Genomic DNA, 10,802 nt, shown 5'->3' with positions numbered 1-10,802 from the left:
GTATCGCATGACACTCACACTTTCCCCAAGGTCACATAAAGCTTTGTTGATTGTAGTGTCGCCAATGGTGCATGGAATAAAGAAACTTCCCGGATCCTTGAGTTTTGGAGGTGAACTTCCTTATAGTATGGCACTACCCACTTTAGGAATGCAATAGTCTCTAGCTTCCGGATGGATTTCTTCTTTGTGAGAATATCTTTCATGTATTTCGCATAGGTCGGAACATGATTAATTAATTTCGTGAATGGAATTGAGACTTTCAAGTTCTTCACAATCTCAATGAACTTTCCAAGTTGTTCATCGAACTTAGGCTTAGCTTGACGACTTGGAAATGGAAGTCTAATCACGATAGGCTCTTTCTCCTTAGCCTTCTCTTCATTCTTCTTCTTTGAAATTTCTGGAATGGGGGTGGGTTCTTCTTCCTTAGAGTTTTCAACTCTTTCCTTGTTACTAGTCTTCACAACATCTTCATCAATGGGCCTCTTCGGCCTTTCATACCTTGTACCACTCCTCAAATGGATGGCACTCACCGACTCATGTCTTGGGGGATTACCTTGAGGTGGTAATTGCCCCTTTTGTCTTTCATAGCTAGAAGATGCTAATTGAGACATTTGTGTCTCCAACATCTTTGTGTGAGCTAGTATGTTGTAGATGGTGATATCTTTTGCTTGTCTATCCTTTTGCATTTGAGTGAAAAATTCTTGTTGATTATTTTGCATTTGGAGGACCGCGTTTTGAACATCAAAGCCTTGGTCATTGGATTGATTGTAATAGGGTTGATTTTGATAACCTTAGCTTTGGTTGTAAAAGGGTCTTTGAGCCTGATTTCTCATTGGATGTGGGGTGTATGTTGGTTGAGGGTTTAGAACATTTTGGCTTTTGTATGAAAGGTTGGGGTGGAATTTGGTTTTCTCATTGTAATACTTTGAATAAGGGTTGCCACTCTTATATGCTTGGAAAGCATTCACTTGTTCACTTGTTCCCCTACATTCACTTTGGTCATGTCCCAAAGTTCCACAACTCTCACATACTCCACTTGGAATTGATGATGATGCCACCATAGCATTAACATGTTGCTTGGGTGATTTGGAGGCCTCTTCAAGTTTAGCCATGGCCTTCTCAAACTTCAAATTAATGGTGTCAATGTGAGCGCTTAGTTGAGCACCCAATTGAGTAATGGAGTTTACCTCATGCTTTCCTCCTCTAGTAGCCTTCCGAGGTCTAATATATTGCGAGTTATGGACCGCCATTTCTTCAATTTTGTTCCATGTTTGATTGTCATCAACTTCGGTGAACATACCATTGGATCCCATATTGAGAATGTTTCGGGAGTCTTCATATAGACCATTCCAAAATTGTTGTACAACAAACCACTTGCTAAGTCCATGGTGTGGACAAGAACAACAAGTGTCCTTGAATCTCTCCCATGCTTCGTACAAATATTCCACATCCCTTTGTTTGAACCCGGTGATTTGGGCTCTCAACATGTTAGTCTTTTCCGGAGGATATAATTTCTTGTAGAAAGCAAGTGCCAATTTCTTCCAAGAATCAATACCAATAGTAGCCTTGTCTAGGCTTTTCAACCATTGTTTCACGGTACCAATCAAAGAAAAAGGAAATAAGACCCATCAGATTTGGTCTTGAGTAACTCCGGTTTGAGAAATCGAATCACAATAGTCACAAAAAGTCTCCATATGTGACTGAGGGTCTTCATTAGGCATCCCTCCAAATTGACTTCTCTCAACTAATTGTATAAATGCTGATTTGGCAATGAAATTACCGGTTAAATGTTGTGGTGTAGGAGTACCATTTGGTAGGTTCTCCTCGGTTGGTACGGAATGTGATGAGAATTTAGGCACTGTGGGTTGATTTTGTGGTGGGTTTTGTATTGAATTATCCTCTCCTTCTCTTGCAAAAGAGTTGGTAAACTCAATGTTATTTGGTTGAATGTTTACAATTTCTCCAATACCTCTCAAAGTATCTCTAGCAATTCTTGTATAATTGGTCAAAGTTCTTTCAATTTCAAGATCAATGGGTAACAAGTTACCTTGTGATCTCCTAGACATGCAAAATATCAAACAACTCGAAAATAATTAGAACAACCTTGAGAAGATTGACTTCCCCAAGGTAAAGAAAGACACAACTAAAAACAATTAATGAAAATCAAATCAAGTTAACACCGTCCCCGGCAACGGCGCCATTTTTGGTGTTGGGGATTTAAAACTCGTCGTCAAAAGCTTCCTAACCAAAACAATATTTATAACTTTAAAAACTACTCTTAGTAAAGAGGCAAGTAAAGGTCGGATCCCAAGGGACGGGTATTGTTGTAGGATTTTCAATTGCAAATGGTTGTGTCTTAGGGTGTCACAATTTGGGTTGAGATAGGAGATCAACTAAACTAATTAACAATATGAATGCAAAGTAATAAAAACAAGTAAGGTGATTAAAATGAGATGTAAACAATTGATTTAAAGCACTAGGGTGTCATGGGCTCATTGAGGATTCATGGGTGTAGATCATACAAACATATTCTCAAGTTATAAGCAAGAAATTATTGTTGTGATGGGATCGAGTTGGTGTATAATCTTACAATCCCTAAGAAGCTAAGGGTCCCGGAGCCGAATCGATTAGATTGTGTAACACCTACAAGTCAACTTAAGCCTTCCTATACAACTATATGCATGGTCTAATGAGACTCGAGTTGGTGTATAAGCTTACAAGTCTCATTGAAAAGATAGGTGATGGGTAAAAAATGCAAGGATTCATAGACTCGGATTTCATCAAACATAACATGTGCATAAGTTGAAATCACAACAAGGAAGCAAATAAATTATCAACATATTAGATTACGCATGAATCAATCCTCATGTTGGTTTCCCCTAATTCCCCATTAACCTTAGCTAAGGAAACTACTCACTCATTATCAAGTTTAACATGCTAACAAGGTTGTCAATCATACTAGCAAGGCAAAACATGATGAATAAATGAAAATGATTAATAATAATTAAACAAGGTTAAGAGAGAATTATACCTATGAAGATGATTCCAATAATAAAGCAAAGAATAATAGAAGTACTTGATGATTGATGGAAGGTTGTCAATCCTCGAAATAAACCCAAATAATCTCCTAATTACCCAAAATAAATGAAGAACAAATAGAGAAATTAAGGAAAGATTAAGTATTGAGATTTGTATTAAGACTAGATTAAAAGTTGATTACAAGATTAAGGAATGATTAGAACTTGATTAAGAGAGTATTACAACTTGATCATAATCTAGGTAGTACAAAGGGGTATTTATACTGAAGATTAAGTACAAAGATTAGGGTTACTAAGGGCTTAAATGACTATTAAGTCCTTAAGAAAAGTTGAGGAAATGCTCCTCTCCAAGGAAACGATCATTTCCATTTTGCTAGTCTTTGCACGGGACGAGCGTCTTGAGAATAGGCACGGTGGGTTCTGTCCTGTGATCCGAGCGGATCATGGAGGAGACGCTCGGATCCTTTCGCTTCAAGACGAGCATCTTGGCTGGAGGACGCTCGAATGGTGGTACTGTGAGACGCCCAGATTGGTGGCAATCCACTCGGACCCTGGGTCAGACAGCTTCTTTTCTCTTCGTTCCTCAACAATCCGCGGGGATCTTGTTGAGGATGCAGGGATCCTTTCATCATTGCCCAATATACTTTATTATCTATATAGGCCATCTAGTATTGTCTTCTCCTTGATGCTTGGTCATTAGATGCGATCCATTTAGCTCCATTGTGCCATGAAAATGCAAGGCTATCACTTTTTTCCTACCAAAAGCGAAATCCTCAAAGAGTAAGCAAAATGGGAAACTAAATATAGTAAATGACCCAATTATGCACTATAAAGCATAGGAACGAGGTTAATTCGGGGACTAAATATGCTCAAATATGAGTCACATCATAAAGAAACGGTTGAATGATTTGGTGGATAAGGTATACACTAGACCAAGTGTATCGCCGTGGGGTGCACCGGTCTTGTTCGTGAAGAAAAAAGATGGGAGCTTGAGGTTGTGTATAGACTACAGGGAGCTGAACCGTGTCACAGTGAAGAACAGGTATCCTTTACCAAGGATAGATGATCTTTTTGAACAGTTGAGTGGAACAGGTGTCTTTTCAAAGATTGACCTAAGGTCGGGGTACCATCAGGTGAGGATTCGGGATGAAGACATACCAAAGACAGCGTTTCAATCGAGGTATGGTCACTATGAGTATGTGGTGATGTCGTTTGGGTTGTCTAATACGCCAACAGTGTTTATGGATCTGATGAATTGGGTTTTCAACCAGTACTTGGATTAGTTTGTGGTGGTGTTTATAGATGACATCTTAGTCTACTCCAAGACTAAGGAAGAGCATGAGGATGATTTACAATTTGTGTTGCAAACACTCTGTGACAACCAATTGTATGCTAAGTTGTCTAAGTGTAAGTTCTGGTTAGAGAAAGTGGTCTTTTTAGGCCATATGATTTCAAAAGAGGGCGTAGCTATGGATCCTTGCAAGATTGAGGCAGTGTCTAACTGGGAGGCATCAAAGAATGTGGCTGAGATCAGGAATTTCTTGGGTTTGGCAGGGTACTATCGACGATTCATGAAGGACTTTTCCAAGGTCGTCAAACATATGAAAGTGTTGATGAGGAAATAGAACAGGTTTCGTTGGGATGAAATTTGTGAGACGGTGTTCCAAACATTAAAGGAGCGTTTGACCACAGCTCCCTTCTTAGCTTTACCTGAAAGGAGAGAGAACTTTGAAGTGTATACAGATGTTTCAAAGAACGGATTAGGTTGTGTGTTGATGAAAAACGGGAAAATTATTGCCAATGCTTTTAGGCATTTGAAGTCTTATGAGGAGAACTACCCGATACATGATCTAGAGTTGGGTACAGTTGTGTTTGCTCTCAATATTTGGAGACACTATCGTTATGGGGCGACCTTTAAGGTGTTTTCTTATCACAAGAGTCTCAAGTAAATCTTTACTCAAAAGGAGTTGAACATGAGACAAAGGAGGTGGCTGGAGCTTATAGGAGACTATGACATGGATATCATATACCATGAAGGGAAGGCCAATGTGGCGGGTGATGCGTTGAGGAGAAAGAGTGTGTATTTTCTATGTACAGCTATGTCACTGATGAGGCTGAAAGATGAAGTGACCAAGATGGGTATACATGTGATCCAGAAAGGAGATGCTATAGGTGATTTGATAGTTCAGCCGGATCTTTATGATGATATTCGCAGGAAACAGACTCTTGATCCTAAGATTCAAGAGTGGCGAGCTGGAATAGAGAAAGAGACGGTGTCTCGGTTCTCTATTCATTCTGATGGGAGTGTTCGGTTTAATGAGAGATGATGTGTACCTAAGGGCGAGGAGTTGAAAAAGGTTATCATAATAGAGGCTCATTGCACACCGTATTCAGTGCGTCCAGGTGGTGACAAGTTTTATAGAGATCTTAAGAACACGTTTTGCTGGCCTGGGATGAAGAGGGAGACATTAGAGTTTGTGGCTAGATGTTAGACTTGCTAGAGATTCAAAGGGGAACAACAAAGACCGCAGGGTAAGATTAAGTCTCTTGAGGTACCTGAGTGGAAATGGGGATCTATCTCCGTGGATTTCAGCGTGGGTTTACCGAGGAGCCAGCAAGGTAATAACATGATATGGGTGATCGTTGACCGTTTGTCTAAGTCAGCTAATTTTATTCCAATGAAAGATACGTGGAGTAAGGTGCCGTTGGCAAATGGCTATAGGAAGAATTTAGTGAGGTTATATGGAGTACCAAAGGACATTGTGTCAAATCGGGATGCAAGGTTCATTTCTCGGTTTTGGCAGGAGTTGCAGAAATGGATGGGGACTACCTTGAAGATGAGTACTGCATTTCATCCTGCAATAGATGGACAGACAAAGACGACAATCAAGACCTTGTAGGACATGTTGAGAGCTTGTGTGATGGAGTTTGGTGGTAGCTGGGAAGATAGGTTGGATCAGATAGAGTTTTCTTACAACAACAGCTACCATGCGAGTATTGGGTTGGTTCCGTTTGAGGCTTTGTATGGGAGGAGATGCAGGATTCCGATTTGTTAGGATGATAGCACTGAGGCAGTGGTATTAGGTCCAAAGATGGTACATGATATGGTGGAGCATGTGAATTTGATTCGACAAAAGATGAAAGAAGCACAAGATCGACAAAAGAGTTATGCGGACTTACACCGTCGGGATATTGAGTTCCAAGTTGGAGACAAGGTTCTTTTGAAGGTGTCACCTATGCGTGGGGTGATGCTATTTGGTAAGAAAGGGAAGCTAAGCCAAACGTTCCTTGGCTTTTATGAGATTTCGGATCGTGTGGGAGAGGTTGCTTATCGGTTGGCTTTACCACCAGCTTTGGATCGGCTACGTAATGTGTTTCATGTGTCTCAGCTACAGAAGTATGTGAGTGATCCTTCTCATGTGCTAGAGGTGGAGAACATTGAGTTGGATGAATCCTTGTCTTACCTTGAAGTGCCAAAAGAGATCCTAGATTGCAAGGTTCGTAAGAATAGAACTGGGGAAACAGTGTTGCTAAAGGTTTTATGGTCTAATCACAACGTTAAGGAAGCAACTTGGGAGGCGAAGGGAGCTTTGAAGGAATGCTACCCGTCTCTTTTTGATCAGGTATGTGTCGTTACGGCGGATGTAACCATGTTTCTTTTAGGGGGGTAGATGATGATCGCATAAGGTTTTGGTACGGCTTAATGTCAGTTTTGGTAAAGTTAGTGTTTGTTTTGAGTTATAATGAGTTGTGTTTGGGTTTTGTTTTTGAGTTTTCGTTGTGTCATAGTTGAGTTAGTAAGTTTGTTTTTCAGTATGGGTTTGAACTTCGGGGACGAAGTTCATTTTTAAGGAAGAAATACTGTAATTCCACGGATTTATGAGCTGTTGGGTACTCTATCGAGTGGGGCTTACTCTGTCAAGTAAGTTAGTTTTGCGTTCTGGAGTGTGTTCCGCCTGATGGATACTAGATCGAGTGAAGGCAACTCGATCGAGTAGGTGGTACTCTATCGAGTACCTCGGTTACTCGATCGAGTAAGTCGGTTTATACGGGTTTTGGCCGGGTTTTGATAGCAACGCGTGAAGGTTATATAAAGTGGAATCGTCGGTTTCTTTTACCTTTTTACTTTACTCAAAACCATTTTACAAAAGAAAAAAAACTACGTAAGTTCTCTTCTCGTATTTTCTATCAGATCTAAGGGCTAGAGTCATCGTATTTCAGAGTTCTTTATACCGTTGAGATCGTTGTCTTGTGGGTAAGGTCCTTGTACCGTTTTTATGTCGATTAATTAGTTTTCTTTAAACCCTAATTGGGTGAATTGGGGATTTTGAGAATATTGTTGATGTTAGATTGTAATTGTATGATTATGGGATTATAGGAGGTGATTTCGTAGAGGAACGCTTTTGATCCGCTGCTTATGATTGTTGATTGGTGATTTCATTCCAAGTAGGGTTTCCCTACTCAGTTATTGTGTAAATTATATAAGATGGTTGTTGGTTGATTAGCATGTGATTATATTGTAATTGGTTTTGTTATTGTTGATATTGTAATTGGTTGTTGTTGTTTGTCTATGGTTCGCGAGATGCGCCCTCGGCTGAGTAGAGTCACTAGTGGGAGTGGCTTCACGCCCTTCATTCGCTCCTTGTGGTTCTCGTCACAAGGGGGATGTGCACATTAAGGAACTTGGGTTATTTGCTCGATGGAGAAGAGCGGGGCTTAGGTGGGAACGGCTGCGGTCCCCCACTCAAGGTGTGGAATATCTGTGGATATTCTGGCAGGGCTACACACTTTAGTGTGTAGTCAGATGGTTGGTGATGTAACGGTGTTGGAGATTGTGGTTGTGTAATTGTTTGTATTTATCTTATATTGTTTATACAGTAACTGACCCTGTTAAATGTTTTGAAAACTGTGGTGATCCATTTGGGGATGGTGAGCAGTTGTCTAGCAGGTATGGCTTGGATGCGCGTGGGTTAGCTGGGGGATGAGTCACCACGAGTCCGAGTAGTAGTCTTCTGCTGTGGTGTCATAACATTTTGTTTATTTCAGTTGGTTTGGTTTGGAACACTTGTATCGTATTCTTTCAGTTTTAGTTTTGATGTAAACACTTTAAATGTATTTACTTAAATTATGTTTCATGATGGTCACTTTTGATTACTATGACTCGGGTAACCGAGATGGTAGAATTCTCATGCATTAGGTGGTCTTGTTAAGGCACCTTGGTGTATAGCGGTGTTACAAGAATGCATTGTGATAGTGTTGTATAATTTGTTTAGGATGAAACGGTCTTATGAGACGGTTTTATGAGACGGAGTCGAGTCGGAACCATGTAGCTTGAGAAGAATGCGAAAAGGTAGGTTAACCTACTCGGTTTCAATACTTTGTATGCATAATTAGGTGTCTTTCCTCACTATTGCATTTGTGAGTCGGTTGGTGTATCATGTTGAGATGGTTATTCATAACATGTTGGGATTTACTTCATAAATTAGTCATGTGTTTGTGTTGTTCTTCATTTCTCATATACGGTCATGGTTGTATTATGTGGAAGGTCTTTGATGGTGGTACTTGGTTGTTGAGGAGACGTAAGACGGTTGGGAAACCGTCTCACGCTCGGGTCGCCCCTTGGAGCTTCCCACTCCAAGGGGAATGTGCACATTAATGACTTGAGTTAGGAGGGACTCGTGTGGTGAGACAAGACGTCAGGCGGGGGATCCGGTTGGCTTCCGGACCCGGTACGTATGGGCGTATCCCGGTATCTTATGGTGTGGTGTGTTTTCGGGGGCGTGTCCATGACACCGGTGGATATAGGTATGTCTGGGCGTGTCCCGATACCGGTATTGTATTTGTTTTTCCTTTACATTCTAGCATTTTCGCATGTTCATTTACTAAATTATATTTCATAATTTTGTATTGAAACTGACGTTTGTGTGTCTGTGTAAATGTCACCTATTTCCGGGGTGGCCTGTGTCAATCTGTACGATATTTCCGATCATATGGGGAGCAGGTTATGTACATGATAGCTTTGGTAGCACGTGGGAGATGGGACGAGCCTTGATGACATCCGAGTCGAGCGTAATTGGCTAGAATAGTGTAGTGGTCATAAGTTGCATTAGTTTACATATTCCTTTATGGTTATGTAATCTACTAAATACTTTATTTATATTAATAGTTTCTTAATTGCAACTCCGATTTCATCGCCTCAGGAAACCGAGATGGTAAGACCTCCCAATTACCTTGGACGGGTAAGAAGGGGTGTTACATTTGTAGTGGGAGAAAGCCTTTAAAGAGTGAGAGAAAGCCTTTAGAGCGTATATTCAAAAATTGATCCAATCAAGTACTTGTTCGAAAACCTAGTACTAAATAGGAGAATGTCAAGGTGGACACTTATGCTATCAGAATTCGATCTAAAGTATGTACCGTTGAAAGCAGTGAAGGAATGGGCAAATGTTGATTTCCTCGTTGAAAATCTAGTAGAAGAAGAAGAAGTAGTTGACACCTGGTCGTTTCCTGACGAAGATGCCATGCACGTTGAAAATGATGTATGGGAGCTATACTTTAATGGGGTGTTAAACTATATGGGATATGGGGTCGGAATTCTCCTCAGACTTTAATGTCACAAACAACGCCGCCGAATATGAGGCATTTTTGCTCGGTTTGCGTAGCGCCATCGACCTGGGCGTGAAGAAGCTGCTAGTGCACGGGGAATCGTCCTTAGTAATCAATAAAGTAGGTGGATCTTGGAAAATCAAGAGCGACACTGTGGCTCCTTACCAAGCAAAGATAGAAGAGAATTGGAACAATTCTTCAAATATGTCAGATATGTACATCTCCCACAAGATGAAAACCAATAAGCGGATGCTCTATCAAAGCTAGCTGCTTTGATCAATATACCAGATCACATAGACAACATGCCTATCTGTGTCGAGAGAAGATCATCACCAGCATATGTAAATAACATCGTCGATACCGAGGAAAGTGAAACTGAACCCAGGAATACAGCCATTTTAAAATCTTTCACTTGTGGACCTATGATACATTCTCTTTTCTCATCATAGCTTTTAAACATACTTGCTTGGTAAACTTTATCATAACTTTATTTCTTCGCTTTGATATCCGGAAAGAGTATAATTGTATAGAAGGTTTCAACAAGCCATTGCCGGATTGACAAGCCTTCCCCAACTATGTACTAACTGGCCATAGATCCCAAGTGTGCACACCCCTCGCATGGACTAACCCAAAGGCGGAGGAAAAATGACGAGACACCAACTCCAATAAGTGTGGGTCCCCAAGGCATCCTGATATAAGGTAAAGTCCACCACAGACATATACCCCTCTTTTCCATCTCCATAAAACCACTTTCGAAATACTTGTACAATAGTTAGATAGGTTCACCGAAATAGGTCGAACCACAACTTTAATAATCAATAAATAATACTCACTTGAAAACATACTTCATAAAACTTGTAAAACCATACTTATCAATCAATATAGAAACATTCTTAAAACAATTCGAAAACCAATCATCTCCATCCATCTCCATCCATCATCACACATTATCATATATATATATATATATATATATATATATATATATATATATATATATATATATATTGTGTAAGTTGGAAACTTACCGATAGCTTAGCAATCCCAAAGCACACGGCCAATTCTAATCAACACAAGTTCTTAACCATCTAAGTACTCCTAAGCCATGGCCATGCTCTAATGCAACTCCTAACATGAACTAACCATATTCCTAGCTTAGCC

At 40.2% G+C, this 10,802-nt stretch overlaps 1 non-coding gene across 1 annotated transcript; it reads left to right on the top strand.

The window, feature by feature from the left end:
• Positions 1 to 1,380: 1,380 nt before the first annotated feature.
• On the top strand, positions 1,381 to 1,487 carry LOC141625194 (small nucleolar RNA R71). Its single transcript, XR_012534987.1, has one exon. It is a non-coding gene; the product is annotated as a small nucleolar RNA R71 (small nucleolar RNA).
• Positions 1,488 to 10,802: the final 9,315 nt, after the last annotated feature.

The sequence above is a fragment of the Silene latifolia genome, chromosome X, assembly GCF_048544455.1.
Source record: "Silene latifolia isolate original U9 population chromosome X, ASM4854445v1, whole genome shotgun sequence".
Taxonomy (NCBI): domain Eukaryota; kingdom Viridiplantae; phylum Streptophyta; class Magnoliopsida; order Caryophyllales; family Caryophyllaceae; genus Silene; species Silene latifolia.
The sequence above is the reverse complement of the archived record's forward strand: the minus strand, read 5'-3'. Positions and strand labels throughout refer to the sequence as shown.